Raw genomic sequence first — 18,973 nt, 5'->3', positions numbered from 1 at the left:
AGAAAAGAGCAAAGAAGATTAAAAAGGGAAAGAATGTAGAAAAATTGGAAGCACAACTACGTGCTGTTGAAGTGTGGATAAAACAGTGTAAAATGAGGGCAGAAAGCATTTTGGAAAGTGAAGAAAGAAAAAAGGAAAAGACAGAAAGAAAAATGTACCAGATGAAGATAAGACCAACGGAAGAAACCGGCGCCAGACGAAGAGACAACGGAAATGCACCGGCTGAAGTGCGACAGCAAAATGATCCAGAAGAGGAAGTAAACGTCAACCAACAGTGGGAACCGCCTACCCCGTCTACCTCCTCCCCAAACTCCACCTCCACGAGTTTTGGGGACGGAGCCTCCCCTCCTATTGGAAGCCGTACAAGATCAAACAAACCAACAGCAGACGTCCTGGCTGCAACAACAAAATTATACCCAGACATTCAGCAGGTGGCAGCATATCCCATGGTAGCTGTAGCCAACCTAGCTTATGGAATGCCAAATCCTGGTCAACCTGCTCATCCACAGACCTTGCTGCTCTATCGCCCATGGACCGAAGAAGAAAAAGTAGCCGCATGCGCATCAGTTCCTCCCATTGAAGACAACGTTGAAAAATGGGCAGCTGCAATTAGAGAACTACATGGATCCTATCACCTCAATGGCAATGAATTACTAAGCGTCCTACGTCTGACCGCAGGACATCGAGTCGGAAGATTCCAAGGAGCCTTTGCTCCAGCCAACCAACGAGGCCAGGTCTACCAACCAGGCCAAGAACTAGACAACGCCCTAAATACTCTTTTAGAAAGAGCCATCGCAGTGTTCAAGAAACCACCTGATTTAACTAAAGTCCGCCAATGTCGCCAAGAACCTGAAGAAAGCGCACAAAAATATGTGGACCGCCTCCAAGACGTACTGAAACTACATGGTGGCATCGAAGAAAGCACTGAGGCACAAAGCACATACCAAACATTACTGCGGGCAACATTCCTGGATGGACTAGTGGACGGTACAGTCAATTTTATCAAGAAACATTACCACACCTGGAGAACTGCCCCGGTGAATGATCTCGTAGCTTGGGCCTCACACGCTGAAGACCTAAAAAGACAAAAAGCGCAATCATCAGTCTTCAATGCCATGCACACATTTTTTCAACATGCCTCTCCTCCACCTTCTGGACCAATTTACTACCAAAACCAACCCAATCGGGGTAGAGGACGTGGACGCGGAAGAGGAAGAGGCCGACCAGCCACCAGACAGGATGTGTGCTACAATTGTGGCAAGTACGGCCACTTTGCCCGAGATTGCCGCTCCAAACAAAAAATTGAGACCCCAAAATCTGACCACTGGGATCCAACCGAATGACGCGAGCAGGAAAGGTCAAGTGATGAAAACCCTGATGACACCAGAACGATCGTCGAGGTGCTTGACCTGACAGTCCTGTTTAGCCAGATGTCCTCTATTGACCCAGCAGTAAGAAAACTAGGCTTAGGGCCATTTACTACAACATTGAAATTCATTGTGGATTCAGGAGCACAATCCTCCGTGATCACTGATCTACCAACAGGTGTCAAATTGTCAAAAAGCACAATAATGGTCATAGGAATGGGAGGTAGACCAGCCATCCATTACTTTACCGAACCACTGACCATTATTGATGAAGACGGAACAGAATACCCAGATCAAACTTTCGTTTACGTGCCTCGTTGTCCTGAAAACCTCATCGGACGAGATTTGATAAAAGCCATGAGCCTTGTATTAATGGTCGAAGGCTCCAGCATGGTCGTGACAAAAAGAGGACAAGAAACACCAATGCAGATGTTAGTACTAGAAGGAAAAGACAAACCACGCCCATTCTACAGTCTGGATCCGATCCAAAAAGGTCCAACATCAGTAACAAACAATCTGCAACAGATGCCAGAACAAATCCTACCAAATTCAAATTGGGTGCCCCAAACCACGTACCCACTTCACTCCACCATCCGCTTCGCCCCGAACAAAGAGGACAGAGACTTCTTTGATCAATGGTCCCGATTGACAACCATGCGGGCCCAAATAAAGGACCTAATTTGGGACGAACAGGCAGGATGGATGGCAGCCACAGTAATCTTTCCAGATTACATATATGCATTAACCACATATGAAGGCTTTGGCATTCCCTTCCACATTTCACTGGCAAAACCAACAGGCTGGAGATGGAAAGACATAGGATCAAAAATAAGAGATGTAACATGGTCCGAACAACGACTTCAGTGGACTCCATGTCAAGATGGAAGATTTAAACGCATCATGTCATCAGGAAACGTGGTCTGGAGGAAAAAACTAAACTGGGTGACAACATTTGTCCCCAGCACCCACCTAAGTACATGACATCCGGTGGAAACCACGATCCTGGCACTAAAAGACGCCATGGATCAAATACCACCTCAGCTGTGGTCAGCGTCAAAAACCGATGTGGGCCTAATGACCACAGCCACAGAAGTAACAATTGAACCAAGAACAAACTATCGCCCACGAATCAATCAATACCCACTCAAACCTGATGCCAAAGAAGGAATCACACCAGTAATCATGAACATGGTAAAAGCTGGAGTGCTCATAGAAGCCCCCAAGTTAACTTGTAACACTCCAATCTTTCCAGTAAAGAAAGCAGACACCACGACCTGGCGAATGGTCCACGACTTAAGAGCCGTAAATCAGGCAGTAAAACAGAGAGCCCCCTGCGTCCCCGACCCCCACACTCTACTCAATGCGCTGAAGCCAGAACAGAAATGGTTCACAGTAATTGATCTAAGCAACGCCTTCTTTTCCATCCCATTGCACGAGTCTGCCCGTCATTGGTTTGGTTTCACCTTTAATCAAAAGAAGTACACCTATACGAGACTACCCCAAGGCTATGCAGAGAGCCCCACCATTTTCTCTCAAGAAATCAACAACTGTCTGAGCCTCCATGAACACAGTGAAACCACTCAAATCTTGATTTACGTAGATGACATTCTCATCGCCAGTCCAACCAAAGAAGAAAATCAAGAAGAAGCAGTGAAACTGTGTCAACACCTGGCAAAGACAGGAAACAAAGCCTCACTGACCAAACTACAGTGGACTCAGACCGAAGTAGTTTTCTTAGGTCACATCATATCGGCAGAAGGAAGAAAACTAACCTCTGATCGGAAACAAGCTATCCTTGATGCCCCCAAACCAAAGACCAAAAGACAGATGATGGCCTTCCTAGGCCTAGTGAACTTTTGCCGTCTATGGGTTCTGGACTTCGCCGAAATAACGCAACCACTGGTGGATTTAATTTACCAAGAAGACATCGCCCTGGCCGATCCCATCACATGGACGAAAATAGCTAATGAAAAGTTCAATCAGATAAAACAGACCATCACAAGCACAGGCCCTTTGGGCCTACCCGACTACAAGAAACTGTTCACCCAAACAGTGGACTGCAAAGACGGATTCATGACATCCGTCCTACTCCAACAACATGGTACACAAATGCGACCAGTGGCCTACTACTCAAAGAAACTTGATGCTGTCGCCAGAGCCCTGCCCCAGTGTGTCCAAGCAGTGTGTGCCGCAGCAATGGCTGTCCAAGCATCCGCCGAATTGGTGTTGTTCCATCCCACCACTCTACTAGTAACACACTCAGTAGATGTTCTTTTGACTCAAACAAAGATGTCATTTCTCTCACCAGCAAGACATCTTGGCCTAACAGCTGTACTGTTGTCCCAACCCCATCTTACCATCAAGAGATGCAGCACTCTCAATCCTGCAAGTCTCCTCCCAGTGGAGACAGATGGGACACCACACAGTTGCACAGAAGCCACCGAGGAAATCTGCAAACCAAGAAGAGATTTGTTAGACACACCCTTACAAGAAGGAGAAGCAGTGTTTGTAGATGGTTCCTCAAGCAAAGATGAACTAGGCAACACCAACACAGGCTATGCAGTGGTCACACAACAAAAGACACTGAAGAGCGGACGATTAATAGGAAATCTGTCAGCACAAGCAGCAGAACTCATCGCGCTAACAGAAGCATGTAAATTATTCAAAGACAAAGCAGTAACAATTTGGACCGACAGCCAATATGCCCACTCGACATTGCACATCTTTGCCGCCATGTGGGCTCGACGAGGAATGAAAACATCAACAGGAAAACCTGTTCAACACGCCAAATTACTCACTGACCTTTTGGCCGCTGTACTGCTACCCTCCAAAATAGCAGTATGCAAATGCAAAGCTCACACCTCAGCAAAAGACGCCGTTTCTGTAGGAAATGCAAAAGCAGATTTGGCAGCCAAGCAAGCAGGCCAAGACAAAACAAAGATCGTCATGCTCGCCAACCACAAAGAAACACAACAACACAACAACATTCCAAAACAAGTACTAATTGACATGCAAAACAACGCTCCAGACAAAGAAAAAACACTATGGAAAATGATGAACATTGAACTCACCCCAGAAGGCCTCTACCACAAAGAAGACCGACCAGTCATCCCCCGCAGTCTGTTCCACGCAGTAGCCACATTGAGTCATGGGAAGTCCCATGTCTCAACAGGAGGGATGATATCTATGGTAGAACAGACAATGACAATACCACAGGGCTTACAAACCTATTTTAAAACTTTTTGTAGGTCATGTATGGTGTGTTGTCGTCACAATGCTCAGGGAAACTTAAGACCACAGAGAGGGAAATGCCCAGTGGGCTCCTACCCATTTGAAGTTTTACACATGGACTTTATTGAACTACACAAAAGTGGTCAGCACAAGTACTGTTTAGTGTTAGTAGACTCACTAACTAAATGGGTTGAACTTGTTCCTTCAAAACATCCAAACGCCCTCACAGTAGCTAAAGCTATTTGTAAACATATAATACCAGAACATGGCATTTCACGAGTCTTGTGGAGTGATAACGGTAGCCATTTTGTAAATACCATTGTTGACAATATGGGCATTCACTTAGGGATCACCCTAAAAAATCATTGTGCATATCACCCACAGAGCGCAGGCTTAGTTGAACGGACCAACGGTACTATTAAACTAGGACTCAAAAAGACCATGGAAGAAACCAAAAAACCATGGCCTGAGTGTTTATCTCTAGTAAAAACTTACATGAGAATAACGCCAAACGCACAAGGGATCACGCCCTTTGAGGCAGTAACAGGCAGACCCTTTGTGCTCCCCTTATGGGAAAATCAGCCATGGTCAGACAAAACAGGAGAGGCAGATCCACTGACTAAATGGTTATGTGACTTGTTTAAAGAACGGACTGTGTCAAGAGCAAATGATCTGCCCTCTACTTCTCTTCCTCCTGCACAGGAAACGGTGACCCCGGGTGACCTGGTGTTGGTGAAGGTGATAAAAAGGAAAACATGGTCGAGTCCACGCTGGGACGGCCCATTCGTTGTTCTCCTGACCACACCCACCGCTCTCAAAATCGCTGAGAGAGAGACGTGGATCCACCAGAGTCACTGTAAAAAGGTCACCGAACTCAGATAAGGGATTACCCCCTGATTCTTGTCAAAAAGAAGAAGAACAAAGGAGAAGATGACCCTTTTTCAGACATTGTTTGGACTTTGATCATTATAATGTTTATCTTATTATGTGTTATTTGTTCCTGCTGTATTGTCCCAATGTCTAAGAGATTAGTCGCCCGTATGTTTGTGGCCCAGATGTATCAATATAACTTACTACGCGTAGATGATTATGTTGACACTGTGGAGACCGACACAAAAGTGTGACCCTCATCTTATTGTGTTTTCCTAACTTCAAATTCAGTTCCATTCTCAGACCAAGAGGTTCTCGTCACCGTGCGGTGGGGGAGTTATGGAATTTTTCCCTTTAAGTTAAGGGTTTTCGCCATTTCCTGAGAATGGTTCAAATGTTGTGAATCTATTAATGAAGTAATACTGAGAAAACTTAATTGTTTTAGTATTTACTGATGTCCTTTTAAATCCACAACAGGAGGGAATGTGAAGTTGCTTAAAACAGTAGTCTTAACATTATGTGTATTTTAAAGAATATCCTGTATATATTTTTATGTTTTTATATTATCAACTGTCGTTTAGAGGCGCTGCTCAACTTTCTCTAATGTTTTGTATTTTTCTATGACGTATGAAAACAGAAACTTAACCATGATTTGTATGAAACGAAACTGAAACTTAACTGTAATAAAAGCGACGAGGTGGCCGGGGGAGGAGAGAGAGTCAGAAGGAGCCGAGCGTGAGTTAAGGTCTTGCGTCTCCTCTCCTCTCCCAGCCGCGGTTGCAATAAAACAAAGCAACAGCTTCTGCCTCCTTTTTCCTTGGTGCACGGTCAGTAACTAAGGGGATCTGTAATATCAGACCCAACACTCACCCCGTCAATGAGCCTCTTTCATGCAGAGGAAAATAACTCGCTTGGCCACGCTTGCTTGTTGAGGTCATGCTGCAAGTGGCGTTAATTTTTTTACTTTAAACTGGTGTGGGCAGCGGGGCGACCCCTGTTTTGGAGGCGTGCACTCCACAGTGTACACATATCATGTCGGCCACAAGAGGTCCTCACACCGTATCGCGGCATCCAGCACAAAACCATATTTGACGAAACCAGCCGGAAAAATTAAATCAGCATTGGAAAAGAATCAGAGAGCTGGACAAGGAAAAGCAGGCGCTAGCTTTGGCTTTGGGCCTGGAAGGAAGAGCCCGCAAAATCGCCATGGAGATTCCAGCTGACGACTTGGACGAAAATAATGGTATGGACAAATTATTAGCGAAACTGGACAGTATTTTTCTTAAAGAGGTACATACCTGTACCTGTTTATCATAATACACATTCACTCCAAAAGTATATATATATATGTGTGTGTATACAGGGCTGGGAGGGTTACTTTTCAAATGTGATCCGTTACACTTACAAGTTACCTGCTAAAAAATGTACTTAGTAACGTAATCTAATTACCATAATATTAAAGTGCAACTGGATTACTTTTGGATTACTCCAATATTGAGTATGCTCATGAAGACAAAATGTAAATAAATGTCACCACAATATATATTCTATACAATGTGCCTCTGCTATTTGCAGGTGATAGAAACCCGGGCAGCCTAAAAATAGTAAAAATCCTTGTGTAATTAAAAAGCATGTAGGCTATTGAATGATTGATTGAAGGCCATATACTGTTTTTGAACTGTCACTGAAAGCAACCACACCTCAGTTTGATAGATGGATGGATGGATGGATGGATGGATGGATAGATAGATAGATAGATGGATAGATAGATAGATCCAATGTAGATGATGATGCGCGACATCAACTGTAAAATGAACTTTTATCCCAGTCACAAGTTTAGCTGTGTATATGTTGTGCATGATGTTTTAATAGTGAATTGGTGGGAGGAAGATGTGTTTGGAAGGTGTAACTCACATTATGGTTGTAGGTTAGCGGGCTAGTTAGCAAGAAGCTACAGCGCATAGCATGCCGCTGGACTCTTAGCTCAAACTTTCGCTCCGAGTAAGTTCCAGTGAATATGAATATATATCCATGAAGCTTTTTCAAACCGCCTGCGTGTGGAGGACACGACTAGTCAGTTCGTTCGTTCCCACCTCCCCAACATGTAGCAATGGTCCCACTCGCGTGGGCGTGCACATGCTCTCTCTCACTCTGTCCTTCTCTCTCTCTCTCTCTCGTGCCCTCTTTCGCACTCTCTCTCATCGTAGAAATTGTAATCCCTCTAAGTAATCTCCATTTTTAATAATTGTACTTGTAATCTGATTACATGTTTTTTCCTGTAACTGTAATGGAATACAGTTGGAAAAAAATTTGTAATCTGATTATGTAACAGCGGTACATGTGTGTGTGTGTGTGTGTATATATATATATATATATATATATATATAATGTCACCTTAATCCAAGGTAGTGCATGACGGAAGTGGGTAGTGGTCAGCAGTAATTAGCAGCTAGCAGTTGCAGAGCGCAACAGAGCACTTACAGGATTAACTAAAATTGCGGAAAAACGAATCAAAGCATATCATTTTCACCTAGAGTGGGAGGATTTTTTTTGTTTGTTTATTATAATTCAAAACCCGTCTGTTCAATCTGCAAGGGAACAGTGGCGTTGGCAAAGAAAAGAAATGTGGAGCGGTACTTTAAAACTCTACACTGGAGCTACGAGAAGGACGTACCGGCAAAAACCGCATTACGCGCCGCAAAAGTGCGTGATTTGAAAACACAGCTTGCAGCACAGCAAGCAATTTTCACCAAACCGAAGGCCAAGGCTAAAGCCGCAACTATTGCGTAAGTTACGTGTTCATGCTATAAACACAAGAACTCATTCAAAGACGGGGATATTGTGAAGGAAAACATTCTCGAAGCAGCGGTTAGCCTTTTTGATTACTTTAAAAATAAATCTGAGATTTTAAAAGCCATTAACGAAGTGCAACTTTCCTGCAACACCACTACAAGGCAATGTGAAGAAATAGCCGTGGAAGTACAGGAGCAGCTGAGGAAGGATATTGACAGGTGTGTGTACGTTTCCTTCCAATTTGACGAGTCGACTGATATGGCGAATGTGGCACAAATATGTGTTTTCATCAGGATGCTTTTCAAAGACATGAGCATCAAGGAAGAGCTACTCATTGTTTTGCCATTAAAAAGACACACCAGAGGTGAAGGTATTTTTAATGCTTTCATGGGATTTGTTGGTGAGACAAAACTGCCTCTCTTCAATGCCTCAATGACTGATGACCACCTTGTTGCCTGCCTACGCCTTGCAACCAGCACCTACTCCTGATTAGGAGAAGCTCACTGCCTCCTCCCAATGTCAGGTCCACTAAGGTAGGAAGTGTTTGTGTTCCTTTTTGAAAACTCAGTGATACACTTGTCTTGTATCATTTTTTCTCCCTCCAGTTTGTTTCATAAAAGTATTTATGTATTTATTTACTTATTTTAAAAGAGTGTAATACTAAAATAAACTGTTAAAAACACATCATAGCATTTTGACTCACTTAGAGTAATTTAGAGGTAAATAAACAAATGGGACCCCCAAAGTTTTGTTCTTTTATCTGTTAAACTTTATTTAAGCTAAAATTACATATGGTGTGGGCTTAAAAACGTTTTATTTTATTTATGTATTATACGGGAGCTGAAAAGGAATGGGACAAATACCTAAGCACAAAAAAAGAACCAATATAAAATTTAAACATATTTAATATATTTTTAGCATATATATATATATATATACTGTGTGTGTGTATATATATATATATATATATATATATATATATATATATAGATATATATATGTAATATTTTTTTAGCATTTATGTTAGGCACTGTACTGTGATTTAACCGTAGTCGTTTCAAAATTGCAATAGACAAAGTTTGAAATATGTCGATGTGAAGGTGACAGTTGAACCCTGAATGTGATGTTTCTTTTTTTTTTTTTTTTGGGAGCGCTCAGTATTGTTCATTCGGTAATTTTACCGATTTGACATGTCATCATCATTGCTCTCTCTTTTTTTTCTTCTTTTTTTTTTATAAAAAAAAGAAATAAATATATATATATATATATATATATATATATATATATATATATATATACTGTATATATATATATATTTCTATTTTGTATGTGTGTGCGTGCGTGTGAGTGTGTATTCATTAGTTCACGTAAAACCTATTTAAAAATCCCATACCGTTCACCTAAACCGAACACTTCAGAACCCAGCCAGAGCCGTGGGGCCGTCAGGAGACCCGAGGAAGGACCAAAGAAAAGAAAGAAAAGTGAAATCAAGCACCGATTAGACACCACCCACCACCCACCAGGAATGTGATGTTTCTGGGATGCAGCCATTACAGTCACTAGCTAAAAAGTAGCCATAGTAATTTGAAAAATGCAAAGTTTACGGATTGCATTTCAACTAGTTCCAAATACGTAAGTCTCAATTATCTCTCTCTAGTTTTTTGATTGAGAAGTGTTGATTAAATGTTGTAATTTTTTTTTTATTAAGTTGAAGTGAAACTGGTGTCATGAAAAAAAGATTTTGTCTCAACAGCAAATGAGTATACCTAACTAAACTCAAAAAGCTATAGAATGATCTAGTGTACATAAAACACACCAGGAGCATGTAATGGCATAAAACCACAACACCTCCAGAAGAAGTTGAAAGTGAATCTATATCACACGGCTAACAATTAACAACCTTTTTCTGAAGTAGGGTAAACTGTATTTTCATGATATGCAATTGTGAGTAGTGCAGTTCTGATTCAGCAGGGCCATCCACATGTTGTTGCATGGCTGTGTCAATAATGTGAAATGTGCTACATGCATTTGAGTCAGTCTGTTTAATAAATGCAAAAGATGTCTAGTGTGTAATTCTTAAATCAAGCCACTTGTGTTTGGTATTAAATCTTGAAATAAGTTTATTTTTGATGAGACCTTTGCTGAGAGAACCAGTGTAACTTATTTTAAGGATAATTTGCTTTATTTAAAGATATCCAGATTAATTTAGTCAACATGTTTATGCTCAATTTGGGATAATAATAGAAAGCCAAAATTTAAAAATAAGTAAATAACCATTAAAACAAGATAAGTTTCTAAATGTAAGATTTTAAATCTTGGCAAGTGCCACCTTATTTGCAGTGTAGGAGCTGTACAGATGGACAGATATAAAAGGAATACAATAAAAGTTAAAGTCATCATTAGACTTGAAGTGTTATTTCCGTCAGTATTTTTATATGGTACACAAACCTATGAAGCATTTTTATAAAATTACCCCCCCCCCCCAAAAAAAATATATATATGTACATATTGTCTACAGTCAGTACAGTGTACAAAAACTGTATGCAAAAAAAAATTAACTGTGTTGTCATAAAGTGAGTCTATCATTTTCAACTAGAAAATGCAATTTCTGGAGAAATTGCGTGTGAAGGCTGTAAGGCTGAATAAAAACCTGTGGAATAGATGAAAGAGCTCATGGCATGAAAAGGTGGAATATATTGAAGTTGGAATGAAGTGAATCGGATGAAAAATGAGGAATTAAATGTGAAATGTGGAATCTCCCATTAAGAATGAGTGGGGAAAAGTATGGTACAAAATGGGGAATTGTGGGTAAGGCGTGAACCCTGGGAATGAAAAAAATAAAAGCGCCCATGGCGTAAATATTAGGAATAGTTTGAAATTGGAACGGAGTGAATGGGATGAAAAATGTGGAAGTAAATGTCAAATGTAGAATCTTCCATTAAAAATGAGTGGAGAAAAGTAGGGTACAAATTGGGGAATTGTGGGTAAGGTGTGAATTTTGGTACTGAAAGAAATGGTAGCGCTCATGGCATGAATTAGTGAAATATATTGAAGTTGGAACAAAGTGAATGGGATGAAAAATGTGGAAGTAAATGTGAAATGTAGAATCTCCCATTAAGAATTAATGGGGGAAAATAGGTTGCAAAATCAGGAATTGTGGGTAAGGGTAAGGCGTGAATATTTAGAATAAGAAAAATACACCCTAGAATGGCGTGCATTTTTAGAATATGTTAAAATTGGAATTAGGAGAATCGGATGAATTATGTGGAAGAAGATAGATGCCGAAAAAGTGGGAAGTTGGAAGTATAGGAATAGCATATGTGTGAAGACCACACATATATACATTGAATTAATTATTAACTGATCAACAGAGAGGCCAATGACATGAATTTGGAGCACAGTAACGGTTTGCTCCCAAATACTTCTGAAGTCACATGTTACTGTCATGTTTACTTTCAGTCTTGTTTACTCCCTGTCATGTTTTCCCCTTGTCTTGTCATTTCCTGTTTTATTGTGAAAAGTCTGACTCCTCTCGTTTCTGGTCACTTGCCCTTCCTCGTGTGGTGTCTGTGTCAACCTTGATTGTGTCCACCTTTCCTCATTACCCTCATGTGTCATCCAATCAGTGCCCTCAGCCAGGTGTGTCCTGTCATGTCATTAGTGTTGGTGTATTTAGTCGGTTGTCTCCCCCCTGTCTGGGTCGGTTCATTTTTGCTGTTGCAACTGTCGTAAGTCTTTCGCCACGTCACGCTGACCTCTTCTCCTGATCAGGATCCATGTCATGTTGTTAGTCTCGCCTTAGTTGTTTTGTCATGTTTTGTTAGTTCAGGTTATTTTGTATTTTGAAGTTAGGTTTTTTTTTTTTGATTAGATATAAAAACGTCTTTTTGGACTGCACCTCTGCCTCCTTGCCCTGCCTTCCCGCATCTGGGTCCTAAAGCCCCCACCTTACTGACAGAATGAACCGACCAAGATCAGACCCAGCGGGAAGCTTCCGTAAGCGACCGGCTCGTCGTCGGTCGACACGGAAGCACCATCAGCCTGTCATCCAATCCCATTCCATCCAAGTAAGCTCCTTTTCGCGGTATTTGTCTTCTCTTCCCCTTTCACGCGATCAGCAAAACGCACTCAAGTCTCTGCCCTACGACACCATTTTGTCGCCTCAATGTTTTTTAGACTCTGACATCTCCGATGATGAAAATGAAGGTCCCTTTCCCATTAATGCACTTACGGATTACAGTTCCGAATCTGACTCCGAATTGGACTTTTTCACCAGTTTAGTTCCCCACATGTTTTCTTCACAGTTTTCATTTAGGGATTATTTTGACACCGGGTCATGTCACCCCTCCTCACCTGGGTCTCCGCCGTGTTCACCACACCGGTCCCCATCGCGTGCACCTCATAGCCCACCGTTACCGCCACGTCATGACATAGTTTCCCCTTTACCTGGTTCCTTACCCACTCCCATTAGTTTACGTCACGATCCTTCACTCTCGGTATCCTCGGGTTATAGTCTCCCTATTGCTCCTCACTCCCCATGGTGGCAGGCTGATGAGGCTCCGGCTCCGCAGCCTCAAGTCCCTATCGTGCCACGTCAGCCGAAGTCCAAAGTCCCCGAACCACGTCAGCCGAAGTCCAAAGTCCCCGAACCACGTCAGCCGAAGTCCAAAGTCCCCGAACCACGTCAGCCGATGTCCAAAGTCCCCGAACCACGTCAGCCGATGTCCAAAGTCCCCGAACCACGTCAGCGGATGTCCAAAGTCCCGAACCACGTCAGCCGAAGTCCAAAGTCCCCGAACCACATCTGCCGCCACAGCCTCAGATCCCTGAGCCACGTCTGCCGCCGCAGTCCCAGGTTCCCGTACCGACTCCACGGCAGGTCCAGGACTCCGTGCCGGCTCCGCGGCAGCTCCCGGACTCCGTGCCGGCTCCGCGGCAGCTCCCGGACTCCGTGCCGGCTCCGCGGCAGCTCCCGGACTACGTGCCGGCTCCGCGGCAGCTCCCGGACTCCGTGCCGGCTCCGCGGCAGCCCCAAGTCCTCGAACCACGTCAGCCGAAGTCCAAAGTCCCCGAACCACGTCAGCCGAAGTCCAAAGTCCCCGAACCATGTCAGCCGAAGTCCAAAGTCCCCGAACCACGTCAGCCGAAGTCCAAAGTCCCCGAACCACGTCAGCCGAAGCCTCAGGTCTCCGAGCCACGTCGGCCGTCGGAGCCTCAGGTCTCCGAGCCACGTCGGCCGTCGGAGCCTCAGGTCTCCGAGCCACGTCGGCCGTCGGAGCCTCAGGTCTCCGAGCCACGTCGGCCGTCGGAGCCTCAGGTCTCCGAGCCACGTCGGCCGTCGGAGCCTCAGGTCTCCGTGCCGGCTCCGCGTCAGCCCCCGGACTCCGTGCCGGCTCCGCGTCAGCCCCCGGACTCCGTGCCGGCTCCGCGTCAGCCCCCGGACTCCGTGCCGGCTCCGCGTCAGCCCCCGGACTCCGTCCCGTTTTCACGTCAGGCCCAAGATCCTGTCTCGTTTTCACGTCAGCCCCAAGATCCCGTATCAGCTCCGCGTCAGGCCCAGGTTTCCGTCCCGTTTTCACGTCAGCCCCAAGATCCCGTATCAGCTCCGCGTCAGGCCCAGGTTTCCGTCCCGTTTTCACGTCAGCCCCAAGATCCCGTATCAGCTCCGCGTCAGGCCCAGGTTTCCGTCCCGTTTTCACGTCAGCCCCAAGATCCCGTATCAGCTCCGCGTCAGGCCCAGGTTTCCGTCCCGTTTTCACGTCAGCCCCAAGATCCCGTATCAGCTCCGCGTCAGGCCCAGGTTTCCGTCCCGGCTTTGCGGCAGCCCCAGGATTCCGGATCAGCTCCACAGCAGCTTCCGGCTCCGCGTCAGCTCCAAGTTCCCATATCAGCTCCACAGCAGGCCCCGGACTCCGCGTCAGCTCCAAGTTCCCATATCAGCTCCACAGCAGGCCCCGGACTCCGTGCCGGCTCCGCGACAGCCCCCGGACTCCGTGCCGGCTCCGCGACAGCCCCCGGACTCCGTGCCGCCTCCACGGCAGCCTCAAGTCTTCGCGCCTCGTCGGCCGCCTCCACGGCAGCCTCAAGTCTTCGCGCCTCGTCGGCCGCCTCGTCGGCAGCCTCAAGTCTTCGCGCCTCGTCGGCCGCCTCCACGGCAGCCTCAAGTCTTCACGCCTCCACGGCAGCCTCAAGTCTTCGCGCCTCCACGGCAGCCTCAAGTCTTCGCGCCTCCACGGCAGCCTCAAGTCTTCGCGCCTCCACAGCAGCCTCAAGTCTTCGCGCCTCCACGGCAGCCTCAAGTCTTCGCGCCTCCACGGCAGCCTCAAGTCTTCGCGCCTCCACGGCAGCCTCAAGTCTTCGCGCCTCGTCGGCCGCCTCCACGGCAGCCTCAAGTCATCGCGCCTCGTCGGCCGCCTCCACGGCAGCCTCAAGTCATCGCGCCTCGTCGGCCGCCTCCACGGCAGCCTCAAGTCATCGCGCCTCGTCGGCCGCCTCCACGGCAGCCTCAAGTCATCGCGCCTCGTCGGCCGCCTCCACGGCAGCCTCAAGTCATCGCGCCTCGTCGGCCGCCTCGTCGGCAGCCTCAAGTCTTCGCGCCTCGTCGGCAACCTCAAGTCTTCGCGCCTCCACGGCAGCCTCAAGTCTTCGCGCCTCGTCGGCCGCCTCCACGGCAGCCTCAAGTCATCGCGCCTCGTCGGCCGCCTCGTCGGCAGCCTCAAGTCTTCGCGCCTCGTCGGCAACCTCAAGTCTTCGCGCCTCCACGGCAGCCTCAAGTCTTCGCGCCTCGTCGGCCGCCTCAAGTCTTCGCGCCTCGTCTTCGCGCCTCCACGGCAGCCTCAAGTCTTCGCGCCTCCACGGCAGCCTCAAGTCTTCGCGCCTCCACGGCAGCCTCAAGTCTTCGCGCCTCCACGGCAGCCTCAAGTCTTCGCGCCTCCACGGCAGCCTCAAGTCTTCGCGCCTCCACGGCAGCCTCAAGTCTTCGCGCCTCCACGGCAGCCTCAAGTCTTCGCGCCTCGTCGGCAGCCTCAAGTCTTCGCGCCTCGTCGGCAGCCTCAAGTCTTCGCGCCTCGTCGGCAGCCTCAAGTCTTCGCGCTTCGTCGGCAGCCTCAAGTCTTCGCGCTTCGTCGGCAGCCTCAAGTCTTCGCGCCTCGTCGGCAGCCTCCACGGCAGCCTCAAGTCCTCTCGCCTCGTCGGCCGCCTCAAGTCCTCTCGCCTCGTCGGCCGCCTCAAGTCCTCGCGCCTCCACGGCAGCTTCAGGACCCCGGGCGTCCTCACCTTCTGCAGCCCCGGGCCTCCTGGCTTCGGCCGCTCTCGAGCGGGGTCTCTTCGCTTCTTCCATGGCGGTGTCAGGCCCATGGGGGTGGACAGGAGATGTTCATCCCACGGCCGTCCTATTCCGGTGTGGCGTCCGGGGCGCCCTCCAGATCGGCGCCGCCGGGCTCCCCTCGTCTGGCGTCTGGGACGTCCCCCGGACTAGACTGGAGGGATGTGTCAGGTTCCCGCCTCCGCGCCCCCTCCGCCCGCCCTGTTTTTGAAATTTTTAAGGGACGTCTAGAAGCCGTCCCTCGACGGAGGGGCTCTGTCATGTTTACTTTCAGCCTTGTTTACTCCCTGTCATGTTTTCTCCTTGTCTTGTCATTTCCTGTTTTATTGTGAAAAGTCTGACTCCTCTCGTTTCTGGTCACTTGCCCTTCCTCGTGTGGTGTCTGTGTCAACCTTGATTGTGTCCACCTTTCCCCATTACCCTCATGTGTCATCCAATCAGTGCCCTCAGCCAGGTGTGTCTTGTCATGTCATTAGTGTTGGTGTATTTAGTCGGTTGTCTCCCCCCTGTCTGGGTCGGTTCATTTTTGCTGTTGCAACTGTCGTAAGTCTTTCGCCACGTCACGCTGACCTCTTCTCCTGATCAGGATCCATGTCATGTTGTTAGTCTCGCCTTAGTTGTTTTGTCATGTTTTGTTAGTTCAGGTTATTTTGTATTTTGAAGTTAGGTTTTTTTTTTTGGATTAGATATTAAAACGTCTTTTTGGACTGCACCTCTGCCTCCTTGCCCTGCCTTCCCGCATCTGGGTCCTAAAGCCCCCACCTTACTGACAGTTACATTTTGGTGCATATGTGACAAGAAGGAAAATATTACTCAATGACTTCTAAATGAAATATGAAAGTAACATTAAAGTGTAAATATTTTTTATTTCAGGTTAAAAACTATGCTTTTCATCATGCCTATGTTGAGGTCTTTGAAAGTTTTTAACCCCAAATTATTTTTCTTACACTGCAAGTTTTATTTACTAATTTTAGTAATCTCTAAAAACGTTTATTTCAGTACTTTGTAGGTGTCTTTAGTTCTTTTGATTTTTTGTTTTGTTTTTGCTTTAAAATATTGTACTTTTAATTATGTAAAGCAGACCGAGTTTCCTTGTGTTTGACGCGCTATAGCTGCCTGCCTTAAATTTGTTTTGAATATCTCCACTTTCTGTTCATTACTCTCAGATTAGTTTTACATGATGCACCTTGAGTGGCATGTTTCATATTCATAATATTAAATCCATATTGAGTTTTAAATTATTTTCTATCACTTTCACTGTCTGCTTTACAAATTGATTTTTTTTTCCTAGTAAACTGAACTTGTTTACACTCACGTCTCTAGTAAGTATCGCTCCACACTTGCTCTCTCTTATAATTGGGAGTAAAGGGAAAGCAACAGATTTATGATTATATTTACATGAATTATGAGGTTATGTCCCTTTATATTTAGTACATTTCGCTTTCTGTATACTATATATTTAAGGTTTTTGATCTTTTTAGTAAAAAAAAAACTATATATTCATAGGGAAAAAAATACACAACCAATTCATTTAGGCACGGCTTAAGCCCCGTAAAATAGGTCTAACGACGCCATTGGGTGACACAATAATAATGTTAATAATGTTATTGCAAAGTAATGGTCAAAAATACAAAACGAGTATATAATAATGTAGGCTACTTTAAAAAAAATAATGTGTAAGGGCATCACGGAATATAGCAAGCAAATTTCCATATTGTCTGACAAAATTAATGCAATGTAATAAAGCTATGCAATAAATCTTGCCTTCATGAGGATTATAATGATGAGCTCATTATTGCCTCTCTGAGTGAGGTGGTTATTTTAATGATCATTTTAGAGGCTGTAAATTGTGGTACTGTGCAGGTTTCCCGGGTTAGCAATGTCCTCACAGCGAGACTCTGGAACACAAATTTCTCCTTATGACCCTTCCATCATTGATTTACTAATGCATGTTAAAACCGACTGAACAGGTGAATTTTATCTCATTGGAAGAATGAATGGGTGTATAATTGGAATAATTTTAGAGCAAAATGTTGTCTTTTTTTACACTTTAAAAAAAAAAAGCACCTAAGAAGCTCAAAATGTAAGGTTGGGAGCAAACTCAATATATCCCCACCCACTGGATCATTAATTGAAAATGGAAAGGTATACTGCTTAGTCAAAACTGCTGTCCTTTCAATGGCATAGAATCTTTTCGAACAAAAATTAGAACTGCATTATACAACTGAAGTACATTTGTATGTTGACACTGCTTGTTACAACAACAAAAAGTGATCTCTCACTAGTTCTTTTTCTTATTGTCAACAAGTGCACCCGACTTTTACATAAGTGAAGAACAATCAAGAAAAAGTGATCTCTCACTAGTTATTTTTCTTATTGTCAACAAGTGCACCCGACTTTTACATAAGTGAAGAACAATCAAGAAAATGCCTCTGCAATCATGTACAGTACATCTTTTTTAATAAAGCATGTAGGCTTTCGTGTTCAAAGTAAATTCCATAGCATATTATTAAACTGAGAATGACCATGACAAATGCATGTTCAACAATGAAAATTGCCAACTCAAATATCAAAACTGGATGTACCACGGACTAACCACAGCCTCAGAGGGATTAAACTTTTTCTGATGTCAGTCCCTCTTTGGATTGCCCTCCCACTAAATGTGAGAAGTCCCCTCTGTGCTATTTTTTTAAATTCATCTCAAGACACATTTTTATAGTATGACCTTTGAATTAGTGTGAGACAATTTTTTTTGTGCTGTATGATATTTACTTTTATTAATTTCAGGCTTTAACTGCCTTTGTCTTTTTCATAGCTGGTCCATGTAATCACAGAGCCCTGTTTTTATTGCCGTTTGCAAGGCAAGTGAAAGATTGGGGGATGTTTTGGGACTGATGTGTATGCTTTGAAAAAAAAATAACTTGTAAGATGTGGCAAATTCATGACAGAGATGAGTTGGCCAACCTTGCTCTGCAAGATGAATTCTTGCGGTATTTGTGAGTTCACAAACTCTGGAGAATACATCTTGTTGATTTCTACCGATCCGAAACACTGGTGGTTCGGACCAATCACAGAGCGACATTGTGTTTGGAGCGTGATATGCAGCTGTGACAAAGCCAATCTAAGCAGAAAGCCAGCGCCGACGCTGCAGCAAACAAACAAACCTAACATGGACAAATGGACGCGTAAACTAATTTTGTTCTTGCAGAATTACTCACCATTTCCTTGTTGAACAGCGAGAGGCGCTTGGTGCATTTTTAGCTGATAATGATGTTCGTGCTTTTGTCCAGAGGTGGACGCGTCAATAAATTTTGAGCAGCCGTCATTCGGCAATCGTCAGCAGTCAGGAGACACCCTTCCGTCATCAGCAATCCGTCAATATCTCAAG

This window comes from Vanacampus margaritifer, chromosome 10 (genome assembly GCF_051991255.1).
Source record: "Vanacampus margaritifer isolate UIUO_Vmar chromosome 10, RoL_Vmar_1.0, whole genome shotgun sequence".
Classification (NCBI taxonomy): Eukaryota; Metazoa; Chordata; class Actinopteri; order Syngnathiformes; family Syngnathidae; genus Vanacampus; species Vanacampus margaritifer.
The sequence above is the reverse complement of the archived record's forward strand: the minus strand, read 5'-3'. Positions refer to the sequence as shown.